The following is a 22,069-nucleotide window of genomic DNA, read 5'->3' on the forward strand; positions in this document are numbered from 1 at the left end:
CTACCACGGGCTGCGGACAGGCTTATTTTCACTTGGAGAACACAGAAAACACACCAAGGTGCTGCTGCAAGCAAAGTTACAGAAGTCCCCCAGAGTGTTGCTTTTCTCGAGAAAAGAGCGCTTTACAGCGCTTTCTGGCTGCTAGAGACATGCAGAAAGAGCAAGTGTGGCAGAATGTGTTCCAAAGCAGCTGGAGCTACCACGGGCTCCGGACAGGCTTATTTTCACTTGGAGAACACAGAAAACACACCAAGGTGCTGCTGCAAGCAAAGTTACAGAACCCCCCCTGAGAGTTGCTTTTCTCGAGAAAAGAGCGCTTTACAGCGCTTTCTGGCTGCTAGAGACATGCAGAAAGAGCAAGTGTGGCAGAATGTGTTCCAAAGCAGCTGGAGCTACCACGGGCTCCTGACAGGCTTATTTTCACTTGGAGAACACAGAAAACACACCAAGGTGCTGCTGCAAGCAAAGTTACAGAACCCCCCCTGAGAGTTGCTTTTCTCGGGCAAAAGAGCGCTTTACAGCGCTTTCTGGCTGCTAGAGACATGCAGGAACAGCAAGTGTGGCAGAATGTGTTCCAAAGCAGCTGGAGCTACCACGGGCTCCGGACAGGCTTATTTTCACTTGGAGAACACAGAAAACACACCAAGGTGCTGCTGCAAGCAAAGTTAAAGAACTCCCCCCGAGAGTTACTTTTCTCGGGCAAAAGAGCGCTTTACAGCGCTTTCTGGCTGCTAGAGACATGCAGAAAGAGCAAGTGTGGCAGAATGTGTTCCAAAGCAGCTGGAGCTACCACGGGCTCCGGACAGGCTTATTTTCACTTGGAGAACACAGAAAACACACCAAGGTGCTGCTGCAAGCAGTTACAGAACCCCCCCTGAGAGGTCCCAAGCTCTATGTGCAGAGTTTCTTTTCTTGGCAAAAAAGAGCTTGCAGCTGCAGTTATGTCTAACATGGAACAGAAGCAGAGATGCAGCAGAAACTGGTTTGTGGCTGCTAGAGACATGCAGAAAGAGCAAGTGTGGCAGAATGTGTTCCAAAGCAGCTGGAGCTACCACGGGCTCCTGACAGGCTTATTTTCACTTGGAGAACACAGAAAACACACCAAGGTGCTGCTGCAAGCAAAGTTACAGAAGTCCCCCTGAGAGTTGCTTTTCTTGAGAAAAGAACACTTTACAGCGCTTTCTGGCTGCTAGAGACATGCAGAAAGAGCAAGTGTGGCAGAATGTGTTCCAAAGCAGCTGGAGCTACCACGGGCTCCGGACAGGCTTATTTTCACTTGGAGAACACAGAAAACACACCAAGGTGCTGCTGCAAGCAAAGTTACACAAGTCCCCCTGAGTGTTGCTTTTCTCGAGAAAAGAGCGCTTTACAGCGCTTTCTGGCTGCTAGAGACATGCAGAAAGAGCAAGTGTGGCAGAATGTGTTCCAAAGCAGCTGGAGCTACCACGGGCTCTGGACAGGCTTATTTTCACTTGGAGAACACAGAAAACACACCAAGGTGCTGCTGCAAGCAAAGTTACAGAAGTCCCCCTGAGTGTTGCTTTTCTCGAGAAAAGAGCGCTTTACAGCGCTTTCTGGCTGCTAGAGACATGCAGAAAGAGCAAGTGTGGCAGAATGTGTTCCAAAGCAGCTGGAGCTTCCACGGGCTCCGGACAGGCTTATTTTCACTTGGAGAACACAGAAAACACACCAAGGTGCTGCTGCAAGCAAAGTTACAGAAGTCCCCCTGAGTGTTGCTTTTCTCGAGAAAAGAGCGCTTTACAGCGCTTTCTGGCTGCTAGAGACATGCAGAAAGAGCAAGTGTGGCAGAATGTGTTCCAAAGCAGCTGGAGCTACCACGGGCTCCGGACAGGCTTATTTTCACTTGGAGAACACAGAAAACACACCAAGGTGCTGCTGCAAGCAGTTACAGAACCCCCCCTGAGAGGTCCCAAGCTCTATGTGCAGAGTTTCTTTCCTTGGCAAAAGAGAGCTTGCAGCTGCAGTTATGTCTAACATGGAAAAGAAGCAGAGATGCAGCAGAAACTGGTTTGTGGCTGCTAGAGACATGCAGAAAGAGCAAGTGTGGCAGAATGTGTTCCAAAGCAGCTGGAGCTACCACGGGCTCCTGACAGGCTTATTTTCACTTGGAGAAGACAGAAAACACACCAAGGTGCTGCTGCAAGCAAAGTTACAGAACCCCCCCGAGAGTTGATTTCTCGGGCAAAAGAGCGCTTTACAGCGCTTTCTGGCTGCTAGAGACATGCAGAAAGAGCAAGTGTGACAGAATGTGTTCCAAAGCAGCTGGAGCTACCACGGGCTCCGGACAGGCTTATTTTCACTTGGAGAACACAGAAAACACACCAAGGTGCTGCTGCAAGCAAAGTTACAGAACCCCCCCTGAGAGTTGCTTTTCTCGGGCAAAAGAGCGCTTTACAGCGCTTTCTGGCTGCTAGAGACATGCAGGAACAGCAAGTGTGGCAGAATGTGTTCCAAAGCAGCTGGAGCTACCACGGGCTCCGGACAGGCTTATTTTCACTTGGAGAACACAGAAAACACACCAAGGTGCTGCTGCAAGCAAAGTTAAAGAAGTCCCCCCGAGAGTTGCTTTTCTCGGGCAAAAGAGCGCTTTACAGCGCTTTCTGGCTGCTAGAGACATGCAGAAAGAGCAAGTGTGGCAGAATGTGTTCCAAAGCAGCTGGAGCTACCACGGGCTGCGGACAGGCTTATTTTCACTTGGAGAACACAGAAAACACACCAAGGTGCTGCTGCAAGCAAAGTTACAGAAGTCCCCCAGAGTGTTGCTTTTCTCGAGAAAAGAGCGCTTTACAGCGCTTTCTGGCTGCTAGAGACATGCAGAAAGAGCAAGTGTGGCAGAATGTGTTCCAAAGCAGCTGGAGCTACCACGGGCTCCGGACAGGCTTATTTTCACTTGGAGAACACAGAAAACACACCAAGGTGCTGCTGCAAGCAAAGTTACAGAACCCCCCCTGAGAGTTGCTTTTCTCGAGAAAAGAGCGCTTTACAGCGCTTTCTGGCTGCTAGAGACATGCAGAAAGAGCAAGTGTGGCAGAATGTGTTCCAAAGCAGCTGGAGCTACCACGGGCTCCTGACAGGCTTATTTTCACTTGGAGAACACAGAAAACACACCAAGGTGCTGCTGCAAGCAAAGTTACAGAAGTCCCCGAGTGTTGCTTTTCTCGAGAAAAGAGCGCTTTACAGCGCTTTCTGGCTGCTAGAGACATGCAGAAACAGCAAGTGTGGCAGAATGTGTTCCAAAGCAGCTGGAGCTACCACGGGCTCCGGACAGGCTTATTTTCACTTGGAGAACACAGAAAACACACCAAGGTGCTGCTGCAAGCAAAGTTACAGAAGTCCCCCAGAGTGTTGCTTTTCTCGGGCAAAAGAGCGCTTTACAGCGCTTTCTGGCTGCTAGAGACATGCAGAAAGAGCAAGTGTGGCAGAATGTGTTCCAAAGCAGCTGGAGCTACCACGGGCTCCAGACAGGCTTATTTTCACTTGGAGAACACAGAAAACACACCAAGGTGCTGCTGCAAGCAAAGTTAAAGAACTCCCCCCGAGAGTTACTTTTCTCGGGCAAAAGAGCGCTTTACAGCGCTTTCTGGCTGCTAGAGACATGCAGAAAGAGCAAGTGTGGCAGAATGTGTTCCAAAGCAGCTGGAGCTACCACGGGCTGCAGACAGGCTTATTTTCACTTGGAGAACACAGAAAACACACCAAGGTGCTGCTGAAAGCAGTTACAGAACCCCCCCTGAGAAGTCCCAAGTTCTATGTGCAGAGTTTCTTTTCTTGGCAAAAGAGAGCCTGCAGCTGCAGTTATGTCTAACATGGAACAGAAGCAGAGATGCAGCAGAAACTGGTTTGTGGCTGCTAGAGACATGCAGAAAGAGCAAGTGTGGCAGAATGTGTTCCAAAGCAGCTGGAGCTACCACGGGCTCCGGACAGGCTTATTTTCACTTGGAGAACACAGAAAACACACCAAGGTGCTGCTGCAAGCAGTTACAGAACCCCCCCTGAGAGGTCCCAAGCTCTATGTGCAGAGTTTCTTTTCTTGGCAAAAGAGAGCTTTCAGCTGCAGTTATGTCTAACATGGAAAAGAACCAGAGATACAGCAGAAACTGGTTTCTGGCTGCTAGAGACATGCAGAAAGAGCAAGTGTGGCAGAATGTGTTCCAAAGCAGCTGGAGCTACCACGGGCTCCGGACAGGCTTATTTTCACTTGGAGAACACAGAAAACACACCAAGGTGCTGCTGCAAGCAAAGTTACAGAAGTCCCCCTGAGTGTTGCTTTTCTCGAGAAAAGAGCGCTTTACAGCGCTTTCTGTCTGCTAGAGACATGCAGAAAGAGCAAGTGTGGCAGAATGTGTTCCAAAGCAGCTGGAGCTACCACGGGCGCCGGACAGGCTTATTTTCACTTGGAGAACACAGAAAACACACCAAGGTGCTGCTGCAAGCAGTTACAGAACCCCCCCTGAGAGGTCCCAAGCTCTATGTGCAGAGTTTCTTTCCTTGGCAAAAGAGAGCTTGCAGCTGCAGTTATGTCTAACATGGAACAGAAGCAGAGATGCCGCAGAAACTGGTTTCTGGCTGCTAGAGACATGCAGAAACAGCAAGTGTGGCAGAATGTGTTCCAAAGCAGCTGGAGTTACCACGGGCTCCTGACAGGCTTATTTTCACTTGGAGAAGACAGAAAACACACCAAGGTGCTGCTGCAAGCAAAGTTACAGAACCCCCCTGAGAGTTGATTTCTCGGGCAAAAGAGCGCTTTACAGCGCTTTCTGGCTGCTAGAGACATGCAGGAACAGCAAGTGTGGCAGAATGTGTTCCAAAGCAGCTGGAGCTACCACGGGCTCCGGACAGGCTTATTTTCACTTGGAGAACACAGAAAACACACCAAGGTGCTGCTGCAAGCAAAGTTAAAGAACTCCCCCCGAGAGTTACTTTTCTCGGGCAAAAGAGCGCTTTACAGCGCTTTCTGGCTGCTAGAGACATGCAGAAAGAGCAAGTGTGGCAGAATGTGTTCCATAGCAGCTGGAGCTACCACGGGCTCCGGACAGGCTTATTTTCACTTGGAGAACACAGAAAACACACCAAGGTGCTGCTGCAAGCAGTTACAGAACCCCCCCTGAGAGGTCCCAAGCTCTATGTGCAGAGTTTCTTTTCTTGGCAAAAAAGAGCTTGCAGCTGCAGTTATGTCTAACATGGAACAGAAGCAGAGATGCAGCAGAAACTGGTTTGTGGCTGCTAGAGACATGCAGAAAGAGCAAGTGTGGCAGAATGTGTTCCAAAGCAGCTGGAGCTACCACGGGCTCCTGACAGGCTTATTTTCACTTGGAGAACACAGAAAACACACCAAGGTGCTGCTGCAAGCAAAGTTACAGAAGTCCCCCTGAGAGTTGCTTTTCTCGAGAAAAGAACGCTTTACAGCGCTTTCTGGCTGCTAGAGACATGCAGAAAGAGCAAGTGTGGCAGAATGTGTTCCAAAGCAGCTGGAGCTACCACGGGCTCCGGACAGGCTTATTTTCACTTGGAGAACACAGAAAACACACCAAGGTGCTGCTGCAAGCAGTTACAGAACCCCCCCTGAGAGGTCCCAAGCTCTATGTGCAGAGTTTCTTTTCTTGGCAAAAAAGAGCTTGCAGCTGCAGTTATGTCTAACATGGAACAGAAGCAGAGATGCAGCAGAAACTGGTTTGTGGCTGCTAGAGACATGCAGAAAGAGCAAGTGTGGCAGAATGTGTTCCAAAGCAGCTGGAGCTACCACGGGCTCCTGACAGGCTTATTTTCACTTGGAGAACACAGAAAACACACCAAGGTGCTGCTGCAAGCAAAGTTACAGAAGTCCCCCTGAGAGTTGCTTTTCTTGAGAAAAGAACACTTTACAGCGCTTTCTGGCTGCTAGAGACATGCAGAAAGAGCAAGTGTGGCAGAATGTGTTCCAAAGCAGCTGGAGCTACCACGGGCTCCGGACAGGCTTATTTTCACTTGGAGAACACAGAAAACACACCAAGGTGCTGCTGCAAGCAAAGTTACACAAGTCCCCCTGAGTGTTGCTTTTCTCGAGAAAAGAGCGCTTTACAGCGCTTTCTGGCTGCTAGAGACATGCAGAAAGAGCAAGTGTGGCAGAATGTGTTCCAAAGCAGCTGGAGCTACCACGGGCTCTGGACAGGCTTATTTTCACTTGGAGAACACAGAAAACACACCAAGGTGCTGCTGCAAGCAAAGTTACAGAAGTCCCCCTGAGTGTTGCTTTTCTCGAGAAAAGAGCGCTTTACAGCGCTTTCTGGCTGCTAGAGACATGCAGAAAGAGCAAGTGTGGCAGAATGTGTTCCAAAGCAGCTGGAGCTTCCACGGGCTCCGGACAGGCTTATTTTCACTTGGAGAACACAGAAAACACACCAAGGTGCTGCTGCAAGCAAAGTTACAGAAGTCCCCCTGAGTGTTGCTTTTCTCGAGAAAAGAGCGCTTTACAGCGCTTTCTGGCTGCTAGAGACATGCAGAAAGAGCAAGTGTGGCAGAATGTGTTCCAAAGCAGCTGGAGCTACCACGGGCTCCGGACAGGCTTATTTTCACTTGGAGAACACAGAAAACACACCAAGGTGCTGCTGCAAGCAGTTACAGAACCCCCCCTGAGAGGTCCCAAGCTCTATGTGCAGAGTTTCTTTCCTTGGCAAAAGAGAGCTTGCAGCTGCAGTTATGTCTAACATGGAAAAGAAGCAGAGATGCAGCAGAAACTGGTTTCTGGCTGCTAGAGACATGCAGAAACAGCAAGTGTGGCAGAATGTGTTCCAAAGCAGCTGGAGCTACCACGGGCTCCTGACAGGCTTATTTTCACTTGGAGAAGACAGAAAACACACCAAGGTGCTGCTGCAAGCAAAGTTACAGAACCCCCCCGAGAGTTGATTTCTCGGGCAAAAGAGCGCTTTACAGCGCTTTCTGGCTGCTAGAGACATGCAGAAAGAGCAAGTGTGACAGAATGTGTTCCAAAGCAGCTGGAGCTACCACGGGCTCCGGACAGGCTTATTTTCACTTGGAGAACACAGAAAACACACCAAGGTGCTGCTGCAAGCAAAGTTACAGAACCCCCCCTGAGAGTTGCTTTTCTCGGGCAAAAGAGCGCTTTACAGCGCTTTCTGGCTGCTAGAGACATGCAGGAACAGCAAGTGTGGCAGAATGTGTTCCAAAGCAGCTGGAGCTACCACGGGCTCCGGACAGGCTTATTTTCACTTGGAGAACACAGAAAACACACCAAGGTGCTGCTGCAAGCAAAGTTAAAGAAGTCCCCCCGAGAGTTGCTTTTCTCGGACAAAAGAGCGCTTTACAGCGCTTTCTGGCTGCTAGAGACATGCAGAAAGAGCAAGTGTGGCAGAATGTGTTCCAAAGCAGCTGGAGCTACCACGGGCTGCGGACAGGCTTATTTTCACTTGGAGAACACAGAAAACACACCAAGGTGCTGCTGCAAGCAAAGTTACAGAAGTCCCCCAGAGTGTTGCTTTTCTCGAGAAAAGAGCGCTTTACAGCGCTTTCTGGCTGCTAGAGACATGCAGAAAGAGCAAGTGTGGCAGAATGTGTTCCAAAGCAGCTGGAGCTACCACGGGCTCCGGACAGGCTTATTTTCACTTGGAGAACACAGAAAACACACCAAGGTGCTGCTGCAAGCAAAGTTACAGAACCCCCCCTGAGAGTTGCTTTTCTCGAGAAAAGAGCGCTTTACAGCGCTTTCTGGCTGCTAGAGACATGCAGAAAGAGCAAGTGTGGCAGAATGTGTTCCAAAGCAGCTGGAGCTACCACGGGCTCCTGACAGGCTTATTTTCACTTGGAGAACACAGAAAACACACCAAGGTGCTGCTGCAAGCAAAGTTACAGAAGTCCCCGAGTGTTGCTTTTCTCGAGAAAAGAGCGCTTTACAGCGCTTTCTGGCTGCTAGAGACATGCAGAAAGAGCAAGTGTGGCAGAATGTGTTCCAAAGCAGCTGGAGCTACCACGGGCTCCGGACAGGCTTATTTTCACTTGGAGAACACAGAAAACACACCAAGGTGCTGCTGCAAGCAAAGTTACAGAAGTCCCCCAGAGTGTTGCTTTTCTCGGGCAAAAGAGCGCTTTACAGCGCTTTCTGGCTGCTAGAGACATGCAGAAAGAGCAAGTGTGGCAGAATGTGTTCCAAAGCAGCTGGAGCTACCACGGGCTCCAGACAGGCTTATTTTCACTTGGAGAACACAGAAAACACACCAAGGTGCTGCTGCAAGCAAAGTTAAAGAACTCCCCCCGAGAGTTACTTTTCTCGGGCAAAAGAGCGCTTTACAGCGCTTTCTGGCTGCTAGAGACATGCAGAAAGAGCAAGTGTGGCAGAATGTGTTCCAAAGCAGCTGGAGCTACCACGGGCTGCAGACAGGCTTATTTTCACTTGGAGAACACAGAAAACACACCAAGGTGCTGCTGAAAGCAGTTACAGAACCCCCCCTGAGAAGTCCCAAGTTCTATGTGCAGAGTTTCTTTTCTTGGCAAAAGAGAGCCTGCAGCTGCAGTTATGTCTAACATGGAACAGAAGCAGAGATGCAGCAGAAACTGGTTTGTGGCTGCTAGAGACATGCAGAAAGAGCAAGTGTGGCAGAATGTGTTCCAAAGCAGCTGGAGCTACCACGGACTGCGGACAGGCTTATTTTCACTTGGAGAACACAGAAAACACACCAAGGTGCTGCTGCAAGCAGTTACAGAACCCCCCCTGAGAGGTCCCAAGCTCTATGTGCAGAGTTTCTTTTCTTGGCAAAAGAGAGCTTTCAGCTGCAGTTATGTCTAACATGGAAAAGAACCAGAGATACAGCAGAAACTGGTTTCTGGCTGCTAGAGACATGCAGAAAGAGCAAGTGTGGCAGAATGTGTTCCAAAGCAGCTGGAGCTACCACGGGCTCCGGACAGGCTTATTTTCACTTGGAGAAGACAGAAAACACACCAAGGTGCTGCTGCAAGCAAAGTTACAGAAGTCCCCCTGAGTGTTGCTTTTCTCGAGAAAAGAGCGCTTTACAGCGCTTTCTGTCTGCTAGAGACATGCAGAAAGAGCAAGTGTGGCAGAATGTGTTCCAAAGCAGCTGGAGCTACCACGGGCGCCGGACAGGCTTATTTTCACTTGGAGAACACAGAAAACACACCAAGGTGCTGCTGCAAGCAGTTACAGAACCCCCCCTGAGAGGTCCCAAGCTCTATGTGCAGAGTTTCTTTCCTTGGCAAAAGAGAGCTTGCAGCTGCAGTTATGTCTAACATGGAACAGAAGCAGAGATGCCGCAGAAACTGGTTTCTGGCTGCTAGAGACATGCAGAAACAGCAAGTGTGGCAGAATGTGTTCCAAAGCAGCTGGAGTTACCACGGGCTCCTGACAGGCTTATTTTCACTTGGAGAAGACAGAAAACACACCAAGGTGCTGCTGCAAGCAAAGTTACAGAACCCCCCCGAGAGTTGATTTCTCGGGCAAAAGAGCGCTTTACAGCGCTTTCTGGCTGCTAGAGACATGCAGGAACAGCAAGTGTGGCAGAATGTGTTCCAAAGCAGCTGGAGCTACCACGGGCTCCGGACAGGCTTATTTTCACTTGGAGAACACAGAAAACACACCAAGGTGCTGCTGCAAGCAAAGTTAAAGAAGTCCCCCCGAGAGTTACTTTTCTCGGGCAAAAGAGCGCTTTACAGCGCTTTCTGGCTGCTAGAGACATGCAGAAAGAGCAAGTGTGGCAGAATGTGTTCCATAGCAGCTGGAGCTACCACGGGCTCCGGACAGGCTTATTTTCACTTGGAGAACACAGAAAACACACCAAGGTGCTGCTGCAAGCAGTTACAGAACCCCCCCTGAGAGGTCCCAAGCTCTATGTGCAGAGTTTCTTTTCTTGGCAAAAAAGAGCTTGCAGCTGCAGTTATGTCTAACATGGAACAGAAGCAGAGATGCAGCAGAAACTGGTTTGTGGCTGCTAGAGACATGCAGAAAGAGCAAGTGTGGCAGAATGTGTTCCAAAGCAGCTGGAGCTACCACGGGCTCCTGACAGGCTTATTTTCTCTTGGAGAACACAGAAAACACACCAAGGTGCTGCTGCAAGCAAAGTTACAGAAGTCCCCCTGAGAGTTGCTTTTCTCGAGAAAAGAACGCTTTACAGCGCTTTCTGGCTGCTAGAGACATGCAGAAAGAGCAAGTGTGGCAGAATGTGTTCCAAAGCAGCTGGAGCTACCACGGGCTCCGGACAGGCTTATTTTCACTTGGAGAACACAGAAAACACACCAAGGTGCTGCTGCAAGCAAAGTTACAGAAGTCCCCCTGAGTGTTGCTTTTCTCGAGAAAAGAGCGCTTTACAGCGCTTTCTGGCTGCTAGAGACATGCAGAAAGAGCAAGTGTGGCAGAATGTGTTCCAAAGCAGCTGGAGCTTCCACGGGCTCCGGACAGGCTTATTTTCACTTGGAGAACACAGAAAACACACCAAGGTGCTGCTGCAAGCAAAGTTACAGAAGTCCCCCTGAGTGTTGCTTTTCTCGAGAAAAGAGCGCTTTACAGCGCTTTCTGGCTGCTAGAGACATGCAGAAAGAGCAAGTGTGGCAGAATGTGTTCCAAAGCAGCTGGAGCTACCACGGGCTCCGGACAGGCTTATTTTCACTTGGAGAACACAGAAAACACACCAAGGTGCTGCTGCAAGCAAAGTTACAGAAGTCCCCCTGAGTGTTGCTTTTCTCGAGAAAAGAGCGCTTTACAGCGCTTTCTGGCTGCTAGAGACATGCAGAAAGAGCAAGTGTGGCAGAATGTGTTCCAAAGCAGCTGGAGCTACCACGGGCTCCGGACAGGCTTATTTTCACTTGGAGAACACAGAAAACACACCAAGGTGCTGCTGCAAGCAGTTACAGAACCCCCCCTGAGAGGTCCCAAGCTCTATGTGCAGAGTTTCTTTCCTTGGCAAAAGAGAGCTTGCAGCTGCAGTTATGTCTAACATGGAAAAGAAGCAGAGATGCAGCAGAAACTGGTTTCTGGCTGCTAGAGACATGCAGAAACAGCAAGTGTGGCAGAATGTGTTCCAAAGCAGCTGGAGCTACCACGGGCTCCAAACAGGCTTATTTTCACTTGGAGAAGACAGAAAACACACCAAGGTGCTGCTGCAAGCAAAGTTACAGAACCCCCCCGAGAGTTTATTTCTCGGGCAAAAGAGCGCTTTACAGCGCTTTCTGGCTGCTAGAGACATGCAGAAAGAGCAAGTGTGACAGAATGTGTTCCAAAGCAGCTGGAGCTACCACGGGCTCCTGACAGGCTTATTTTCACTTGGAGAACACAGAAAACACACCAAGGTGCTGCTGCAAGCAAAGTTACAGAACCCCCCCTGAGAGTTGCTTTTCTCGAGAAAAGAGCGCTTTACAGCGCTTTCTGGCTGCTAGAGACATGCAGGAACAGCAAGTGTGGCAGAATGTGTTCCAAAGCAGCTGGAGCTACCACGGGCTCCGGACAGGCTTATTTTCACTTGGAGAACACAGAAAACACACCAAGGTGCTGCTGCAAGCAAAGTTAAAGAAGTCCCCCCGAGAGTTACTTTTCTCGGGCAAAAGAGCGCTTTACAGCGCTTTCTGGCTGCTAGAGACATGCAGAAAGAGCAAGTGTGGCAGAATGTGTTCCAAAGCAGCTGGAGCTACCACGGGCTGCGGACAGGCTTCTTTTCACTTGGAGAACACAGAAAACACACCAAGGTGCTGCTGCAAACAAAGTTACAGAAGTCCCCCAGAGTGTTGCTTTTCTCGAGAAAAGAGCGCTTTACAGCGCTTTCTGGCTGCTAGAGACATGCAGAAAGAGCAAGTGTGGCAGAATGTGTTCCAAAGCAGCTGGAGCTACCACGGGCTCCGGACAGGCTTATTTTCACTTGGAGAACACAGAAAACACACCAAGGTGCTGCTGCAAGCAAAGTTACAGAAGTCCCCCTGAGAGTTGCTTTTCTCGAGAAAAGAGCGCTTTACAGCGCTTTCTGGCTGCTAGAGACATGCAGAAAGAGCAAGTGTGGCAGAATGTGTTCCAAAGCAGCTGGAGCTACCACGGGCTCCTGACAGGCTTATTTTCACTTGGAGAACACAGAAAACACACCAAGGTGCTGCTGCAAGCAAAGTTACAGAAGTCCCCCTGAGTGTTGCTTTTCTCGAGAAAAGAGCGCTTTACAGCGCTTTCTGGCTGCTAGAGACATGCAGAAAGAGCAAGTGTGGCAGAATGTGTTCCAAAGCAGCTGGAGCTACCACGGGCTCCGGACAGGCTTATTTTCACTTGGAGAACACAGAAAACACACCAAGGTGCTGCTGCAAGCAAAGTTACAGAAGTCCCCCTGAGTGTTGCTTTTCTCGGGCAAAAGAGCGCTTTACAGCGCTTTCTGGCTGCTAGAGACATGCAGAAAGAGCAAGTGTGGCAGAATGTGTTCCAAAGCAGCTGGAGCTACCACGGGCTCCGGACAGGCTTATTTTCACTTGGAGAACACAGAAAACACACCAAGGTGCTGCTGCAAGCAAAGTTAAAGAACTCCCCCCGAGAGTTACTTTTCTCGGGCAAAAGAGCGCTTTACAGCGCTTTCTGGCTGCTAGAGACATGCAGAAAGAGCAAGTGTGGCAGAATGTGTTCCAAAGCAGCTGGAGCTACCACGGGCTCCTGACAGGCTTATTTTCACTTGGAGAACACAGAAAACACACCAAGGTGCTGCTGAAAGCAGTTACAGAACCCCCCCTGAGAAGTCCCAAGTTCTATGTGCAGAGTTTCTTTTCTTGGCAAAAGAGAGCCTGCAGCTGCAGTTATGTCTAACATGGAACAGAAGCAGAGATGCAGCAGAAACTGGTTTGTGGCTGCTAGAGACATGCAGAAACAGCAAGTGTGGCAGAATGTGTTCCAAAGCAGCTGGAGCTACCACGGGCTGCGGACAGGCTTATTTTCACTTGGAGAACACAGAAAACACACCAAGGTGCTGCTGCAAGCAGTTACAGAACCCCCCCTGAGAGGTGCCAAGCTCTATGTGCAGAGTTTCTTTTCTTGGCAAAAGAGAGCTTTCAGCTGCAGTTATGTCTAACATGGAAAAGAACCAGAGATACAGCAGAAACTGGTTTCTGGCTGCTAGAGACATGCAGAAAGAGCAAGTGTGGCAGAATGTGTTCCAAAGCAGCTGGAGCTACCACGGTCTCCGGACAGGCTTATTTTCACTTGGAGAACACAGAAAACACACCAAGGTGCTGCTGCAAGCAAAGTTACAGAAGTCCCCCTGAGTGTTGCTTTTCTCGAGAAAAGAGCGCTTTACAGCGCTTTCTGGCTGCTAGAGACATGCAGAAAGAGCAAGTGTGGCAGAATGTGTTCCAAAGCAGCTGGAGCTACCACGGGCTCCGGACAGGCTTATTTTCACTTGGAGAACACAGAAAACACACCAAGGTGCTGCTGCAAGCAGTTACAGAACCCCCCCTGAGAGGTCCCAAGCTCTATGTGCAGAGTTTCTTTCCTTGGCAAAAGAGAGCTTGCAGCTGCAGTTATGTCTAACATGGAACAGAAGCAGAGATGCCGCAGAAACTGGTTTCTGGCTGCTAGAGACATGCAGAAACAGCAAGTGTGGCAGAATGTGTTCCAAAGCAGCTGGAGTTACCACGGGCTCCTGACAGGCTTATTTTCACTTGGAGAAGACAGAAAACACACCAAGGTGCTGCTGCAAGCAAAGTTACAGAGGTTTCCCAGAGTGTTGCTTTTCTCGAGAAAAGAGCGCTTTACAGCGCTTTCTGGCTGCTAGAGACATGCAGAAAGAGCAAGTGTGACAGAATGTGTTCCAAAGCAGCTGGAGCTACCACGGGCTCCTGACAGGCTTATTTTCACTTGGAGAACACAGAAAACACACCAAGGTGCTGCTGCAAGCAAAGTTACAGAACCCCCCCTGAGAGTTGCTTTTCTCGGGCAAAAGAGCGCTTTACAGCGCTTTCTGGCTGCTAGTGACATGCAGGAACAGCAAGTGTGGCAGAATGTGTTCCAAAGCAGCTGGAGCTACCACGGGCTCCGGACAGGCTTATTTTCACTTGGAGAACACAGAAAACACACCAAGGTGCTGCTGCAAGCAAAGTTACAGAAGTCCCCCTGAGTGTTGCTTTTCTTGAGAAAAGAGCGCTTTACAGCGCTTTCTGGCTGCTAGAGACATGCAGAAACAGCAAGTGTGGCAGAATGTGTTCCAAAGCAGCTGGAGCTACCACGGGCTGCAGACAGGCTTATTTTCACTTGGAGAACACAGAAAACACACCAAGGTGCTGCTGCAAGCAAAGTTACAGAAGTCCCCCTGAGTGTTGCTTTTCTCGAGAAAAGAGCGCTTTACAGCGCTTTCTGGCTGCTAGAGACATGCAGAAAGAGCAAGTGTGGCAGAATGTGTTCCAAAGCAGCTGGAGCTACCACGGGCTCCGGACTGGCTTATTTTCACTTGGAGAACACAGAAAACATACCAAGGTGCTGCTGCAAGCAAAGTTAAAGAACTCCCCCCGAGAGTTACTTATCTCGGGCAAAAGAGCGCTTTACAGCGCTTTCTGGCTGCTAGAGACATGCAGAAAGAGCAAGTGTGGCAGAATGTGTTCCAAAGCAGCTGGAGCTACCACGGGCTCCGGACAGGCTTCTTTTCACTTGGAGAACACAGAAAACACACCAAGGTGCTGCTGCAAGCAAAGTTACAGAAGTCCCCCTGAGTGTTGCTTTTCTCGAGAAAAGAGCGCTTTACAGCGCTTTCTGGCTGCTAGAGACATGCAGAAAGAGCAAGTGTGGCAGAATGTGTTCCAAAGCAGCTGGAGCTACCACGGGCTCCGGACAGGCTTATTTTCACTTGGAGAACACAGAAAACACACCAAGGTGCTGCTGCAAGCAAAGTTACAGAGGTCCCCCAGAGTGTTGCTTTTCTCGGGCAAAAGAGCGCTTTACAGCGCTTTCTGGCTGCTAGAGACATGCAGAAAGAGCAAGTGTGGCAGAATGTGTTCCAAAGCAGCTGGAGCTACCACGGGCTCCGGACAGGCTTATTTTCACTTGGAGAACACAGAAAACATACCAAGGTGCTGCTGCAAGCAAAGTTAAAGAACTCCCCCCGAGAGTTACTTTTCTCGGGCAAAAGAGTGCTTTACAGCGCTTTCTGGCTGCTAGAGACATGCAGAAAGAGCAAGTGTGGCAGAATGTGTTCCAAAGCAGCTGGAGCTACCACGGGCTCCGGACAGGCTTATTTTCACTTGGAGAACACAGAAAACACACCAAGGTGCTGCTGCAAGCAGTTACAGAACTCCCCCTGAGAGGTCCCAAGCTCTATGTGCAGAGTTTCTTTTCTTGGCAAAAAAGAGCTTGTAGCTGCAGTTATGTCTAACATGGAACAGAAGCAGAGATGCAGCAGAAACTCGTTTGTGGCTGCTAGAGACATGCAGAAAGAGCAAGTGTGGCAGAATGTGTTCCAAAGCAGCTGGAGCTACCACGGGCTCCGGACAGGCTTATTTTCACTTGGAGAACACAGAAAACACACCAAGGTGCTGCTGCAAGCAAAGTTACAGAAGTCCCCCTGAGTGTTGCTTTTCTGGAGAAAAGAGCGCTTTACAGCGCTTTCTGGCTGCTAGAGACACGCAGAAAGAGCAAGTGTAGCAGAATGTGTTCCAAAGCAGCTGGAGCTACCACGGGCTCCGGACAGGCTTATTTTCACTTGGAGAACACAGAAAACACACCAAGGTGCTGCTGCAAGCAAAGTTACAGGGGTCCCCCAGAGTGTTGCTTTTCTCGAGAAAAGAGCGCTTTACAGCGCTTTCTGGCTGCTAGAGACATGCAGAAACAGCAAGTGTGGCAGAATGTGTTCCAAAGCAGCTGGAGCTACCACGGGCTCCTGACAGGCTTATTTTCACTTGGAGAACACAGAAAACACACCAAGGTGCTGCTGCAAGCAAAGTTACAGAAGTCCCCCTGAGTGTTGCTTTTCTCGAGAAAAGAGCGCTTTACAGCGCTTTCTGGCTGCTAGAGACATGCAGAAAGAGCAAGTGTGGCAGAATGTGTTCCAAAGCAGCTGGAGCTACCACGGGCTCCGGACAGGCTTATTTTCACTTGGAGAACACAGAAAACACACCAAGGTGCTGCTGCAAGCAGTTACAGAACCCCCCCTGAGAGGTCTCAAGCTCTATGTGCAGAGTTTCTTTTCTTGGCAAAAAAGAGCTTGCAGCTGCAGTTATGTCTAACATGGAACAGAAGCAGAGATGCAGCAGAAACTGGTTTCTGGCTGCTAGAGACATGCAGAAAGAGCAAGTGTGGCAGAATGTGTTCCAAAGCAGCTGGAGCTACCACGGGCTCCTGACAGGCTTATTTTCACTTGGAGAACACAGAAAACACACCAAGGTGCTGCTGCAAGCAAAGTTACAGAAGTCCCCCTGAGTGTTGCTTTTCTTGAGAAAAGAGCGCTTTACAGCGCTTTCTGGCTGCTAGAGACATGCAGAAAGAGCAAGTGTGGCAGAATGTGTTCCAAAGCAGCTGGAGCTACCACGGGCTGCAGACAGGCTTATTTTCACTTGGAGAACACAGAAAACACACCAAGGTGCTGCTGCAAGCAAAGTTACAGAAGTCCCCCTGAGTGTTGCTTTTCTCGAGAAAAGAGCGCTTTACAGCGCTTTCTGGCTGCTAGAGACATGCAGAAAGAGCAAGTGTGGCAGAATGTGTTCCAAAGCAGCTGGAGCTACCACGGGCTCCGGACTGGCTTATTTTCACTTGGAGAACACAGAAAACATACCAAGGTGCTGCTGCAAGCAAAGTTAAAGAACTCCCCCCGAGAGTTACTTATCTCGGGCAAAAGAGCGCTTTACAGCGCTTTCTGGCTGCTAGAGACATGCAGAAAGAGCAAGTGTGGCAGAATGTGTTCCAAAGCAGCTGGAGCTACCACGGGCTCCGGACAGGCTTATTTTCACTTGGAGAACACAGAAAACACACCAAGGTGCTGTTGCAAGCAGTTACAGAACTCCCCCTGAGAGGTCCCAAGATCTATGTGCAGAGTTTCTTTTCTTGGCAAAAAAGAGCTTGTAGCTGCAGTTATGTCTAACATGGAACAGAAGCAGAGATGCAGCAGAAACTCGTTTGTGGCTGCTAGAGACATGCAGAAAGAGCAAGTGTGGCAGAATGTGTTCCAAAGCAGCTGGAGCTACCATGGGCTCCGGACAGGCTTATTTTCACTTGGAGAACACAGAAAACACACCAAGGTGCTGCTGCAAGCAAAGTTACAGGGGTCCCCCAGAGTGTTGCTTTTCTCGAGAAAAGAGCGCTTTACAGCGCTTTCTGGCTGCTAGAGACATGCAGAAACAGCAAGTGTGGCAGAATGTGTTCCAAAGCAGCTGGAGCTACCACGGGCTCCTGACAGGCTTATTTTCACTTGGAGAACACAGAAAACACACCAAGGTGCTGCTGCAAGCAAAGTTACAGAAGTCCCCCTGAGTGTTGCTTTTCTCGAGAAAAGAGCGCTTTACAGCGCTTTCTGGCTGCTAGAGACATGCAGAAAGAGCAAGTGTGGCAGAATGTGTTCCAAAGCAGCTGGAGCTACCACGGGCTCCGGACAGGCTTATTTTCACTTGGAGAACACAGAAAACACACCAAGGTGCTGCTGCAAGCAGTTACAGAACCCCCCCTGAGAGGTCTCAAGCTCTATGTGCAGAGTTTCTTTTCTTGGCAAAAAAGAGCTTGCAGCTGCAGTTATGTCTAACATGGAACAGAAGCAGAGATGCAGCAGAAACTGGTTTGTGGCTGCTAGAGACATGCAGAAAGAGCAAGTGTGGCAGAATGTGTTCCAAAGCAGCTGGAGCTACCACGGGCTCCTGACAGGCTTATTTTCACTTGGAGAACACAGAAAACACACCAAGGTGCTGCTGCAAGCAAAGTTACAGAAGTCCCCCTGAGTGTTGCTTTTCTTGAGAAAAGAGCGCTTTACAGCGCTTTCTGGCTGCTAGAGACATGCAGAAACAGCAAGTGTGGCAGAATGTGTTCCAAAGCAGCTGGAGCTACCACGGGCTGCAGACAGGCTTATTTTCACTTGGAGAACACAGAAAACACACCAAGGTGCTGCTGCAAGCAAAGTTACAGAAGTCCCCCTGAGTGTTGCTTTTCTCGAGAAAAGAGCGCTTTACAGCGCTTTCTGGCTGCTAGAGACATGCAGAAAGAGCAAGTGTGGCAGAATGTGTTCCAAAGCAGCTGGAGCTACCACGGGCTCCGGACAGGCTTATTTTCACTTGGAGAACACAGAAAACACACCAAGGTGCTGCTGCAAGCAAAGTTACAGAGGTTTCCCAGAGTGTTGCTTTTCTCGAGAAAAGAGCGCTTTACAGCGCTTTCTGGCTGCTAGAGACATGCAGAAAGAGCAAGTGTGGCAGAATGTGTTCCAAAGCAGCTGGAGCTACCACGGGCTCCGGACAGGCTTATTTTCACTTGGAGAACACAGAAAACACACCAAGGTGCTGCTGCAAGCAAAGTTACAGAGGTTTCCCAGAGTGTTGCTTTTCTCGGGCAAAAGAGCGCTTTACAGCGCTTTCTGGCTGCTAGAGACATGCAGAAAGAGCAAGTGTGGCAGAATGTGTTCCAAAGCAGCTGGAGCTACCACGGGCTCCGGACAGGCTTATTTTCACTTGGAGAACACAGAAAACACACCAAGGTGCTGCTGCAAGCAAAGTTACAGAAGTCCCCCAGAGTGTTGCTTTTCTCGGGCAAAAGAGCGCTTTACAGCGCTTTCTGGCTGCTAGAGACATGCAGAAAGAGCAAGTGTGGCAGAATGTGTTCCAAAGCAGCTGGAGCTACCACGGGCTCCGGACAGGCTTATTTTCACTTGGAGAACACAGAAAACACACCAAGGTGCTGCTGCAAGCAAAGTTACAGAGGTTTCCCAGAGTGTTGCTTTTCTCGAGAAAAGAGCGCTTTACAGCGCTTTCTGGCTGCTAGAGACATGCAGAAAGAGCAAGTGTGGCAGAATGTGTTCCAAAGCAGCTGGAGCTACCACGGGCTCCGGACAGGCTTATTTTCACTTGGAGAACACAGAAAACACACCAAGGTGCTGCTGCAAGCAAAGTTACAGAAGTCCCCCAGAGTGTTGCTTTTCTCGAGAAAAGAGCGCTTTACAGCGCTTTCTGGCTGCTAGAGACATGCAGAAAGAGCAAGTGTGGCAGAATGTGTTCCAAAGCAGCTGGAGCTACCACGGGCTCCGGACTGGCTTATTTTCACTTGGAGAACACAGAAAACATACCAAGGTGCTGCTGCAAGCAAAGTTAAAGAACTCCCCCCGAGAGTTACTTTTCTCGGGCAAAAGAGCGCTTTACAGCGCTTTCTGGCTGCTAGAGACATGCAGAAAGAGCAAGTGTGGCAGAATGTGTTCCAAAGCAGCTGGAGCTACCACGGGCTCCAAACAGGCTTATTTTCACTTGGAGAACACAGAAAACACACCAAGGTGCTGCTGCAAGCAAAGTTACACAAGTCCCCCTGAGAGGTCCCAAGCTCTATGCGCAAAGTTTCTTTTCTTGGCAAAAAAGAGCTTGCAGCTGCAGTTATGTCTAACATGGAACAGAAGCAGAGATGCAGCAGAAACTGGTTTCTGGCTGCTAGAGACATGCAGAAAGAGCAAGTGTGGCAGAATGTGTTCCAAAGCAGCTGGAGCTACCACGGGCTCCGGACAGGCTTATTTTCACTTGGAGAACACAGAAAACACACCAAGGTGCTGCTGCAAGCAAAGTTACAGAAGTCCCCCTGAGTGTTGCTTTTCTCGAGAAAAGAGCACTTTACAGCGCTTTCTGGCTGCTAGAGACATGCAGAAAGAGCAAGTGTGGCAGAATGTGTTCCAAAGCAGCTGGAGCTACCACGGGCTCCGGACAGGCTTATTTTCACTTGGAGAACACAGAAAACACACCAAGGTGCTGCTGCAAGCAAAGTTACAGAAGTCCCCCTGAGTGTTGCTTTTCTCGAGAAAAGAGCGCTTTACAGCGCTTTCTGGCTGCTAGAGACATGCAGAAAGAGCAAGTGTGGCAGAATGTGTTCCAAAGCAGCTGGAGCTACCACGGGCTCCGGACAGGCTTATTTTCACTTGGAGAACACAGAAAACACACCAAGGTGCTGCTGCAAGCAAAGTTACAGAGGTTTCCCAGAGTGTTGCTTTTCTCGAGAAAAGAGCGCTTTACAGCGCTTTCTGGCTGCTAGAGACACGCAGAAAGAGCAAGTGTGGCAGAATGTGTTCCAAAGCAGCTGGAGCTACCACGGGCTCCGGACAGTCTTATTTTCACTTGGAGAACACAGAAAACACACCAAGGTGCTGCTGCAAGCAAAGTTACAGAGGTTTCCCAGAGTGTTGCTTTTCTCGAGAAAAGAGCGCTTTACAGCGCTTTCTGGCTGCTAGAGACATGCAGAAAGAGCAAGTGTGGCAGAATGTGTTCCAAAGCAGCTGGAGCTACCACGGGCTCCGGACAGGCTTATTTTCACTTGGAGAACACAGAAAACACACCAAGGTGCTGCTGCAAGCAAAGTTACAGAAGTCCCCCTGAGTGTTGCTTTTCTCGAGAAAAGAGCGCTTTACAGCGCTTTCTGGCTGCTAGAGACATGCAGAAAGAGCAAGTGTGGCAGAATGTGTTCCAAAGCAGCTGGAGCTACCACGGGCTCCGGACAGGCTTATTTTCACTTGGAGAACACAGAAAACACACCAAGGTGCTGCTGCAAGCAAAGTTACACAAGTCCCCCTGAGTGTTGCTTTTCTCGAGAAAAGAGCGCTTTACAGCGCTTTCTGGCTGCTAGAGACATGCAGAAAGAGCAAGTGTGGCAGAATGTGTTCCAAAGCAGCTGGAGCTACCACGGGCTCCGGACAGGCTTATTTTCACTTGGAGAACACAGAAAACACACCAAGGTGCTGCTGCAAGCAAAGTTGCAGAAGTCCCCCTGAGTGTTGCTTTTCTCGAGAAAAGAGCGCTTTACAGCGCTTTCTGGCTGCTAGAGACATGCAGAAAGAGCAAGTGTGGCAGAATGTGTTCCAAAGCAGCTGGAGCTACCACGGGCTCCGGACAGGCTTATTTTCACTTGGAGAACACAGAAAACACACCAAGGTGCTGCTGCAAGCAAAGTTACAGAGGTTTCCCAGAGTGTTGCTTTTCTCGAGAAAAGAGCGCTTTACAGCGCTTTCTGGCTGCTAGAGACACGCAGAAAGAGCAAGTGTGGCAGAATGTGTTCCAAAGCAGCTGGAGCTACCACGGGCTCCGGACAGGCTTATTTTCACTTGGAGAACACAGAAAACACACCAAGGTGCTGCTGCAAGCAAAGTTACAGAGGTTTCCCAGAGTGTTGCTTTTCTCGAGAAAAGAGCGCTTTACAGCGCTTTCTGGCTGCTAGAGACATGCAGAAAGAGCAAGTGTGGCAGAATGTGTTCCAAAGCAGCTGGAGCTACCACGGGCTCTGGACAGGCTTATTTTCACTTGGAGAACACAGAAAACACACCAAGGTGCTGCTGCAAGCAAAGTTACAGAGGTTTCCCAGAGTGTTGCTTTTCTCGAGAAAAGAGCGCTTTACAGTGCTTTCTGGCTGCTAGAGACATGCAGAAAGAGCAAGTGTGGCAGAATGTGTTCCAAAGCAGCTGGAGCTACCACGGGCTCCGGACAGGCTTATTTTCACTTGGAGAACACAGAAAACACACCAAGGTGCTGCTGCAAGCAAAGTTACAGAGGTTTCCCAGAGTGTTGCTTTTCTCGAGAAAAGAGCGCTTTACAGCGCTTTCTGGCTGCTAGAGACATGCAGAAAGAGCAAGTGTGGCAGAATGTGTTCCAAAGCAGCTGGAGCTACCACGGGCTCCGGACAGGCTTATTTTCACTTGGAGAACACAGAAAACACACCAAGGTGCTGCTGCAAGCAAAGTTACACAAGTCCCCCTGAGTGTTGCTTTTCTCGGGCAAAAGAGCGCTTTACAGCGCTTTCTGGCTGCTAGAGACATGCAGAAAGAGCAAGTGTGGCAGAATGTGTTCCAAAGCAGCTGGAGCTACCACGGGCTCCGGACAGGCTTATTTTCACTTGGAGAACACAGAAAACACACCAAGGTGCTGCTGCAAGCAAAGTTACACAAGT

Source organism: Zosterops lateralis (genome assembly GCF_965231275.1).
Source record: "Zosterops lateralis genome assembly, chromosome: 19".
Lineage (NCBI taxonomy): Eukaryota > Metazoa > Chordata > Aves > Passeriformes > Zosteropidae > Zosterops > Zosterops lateralis.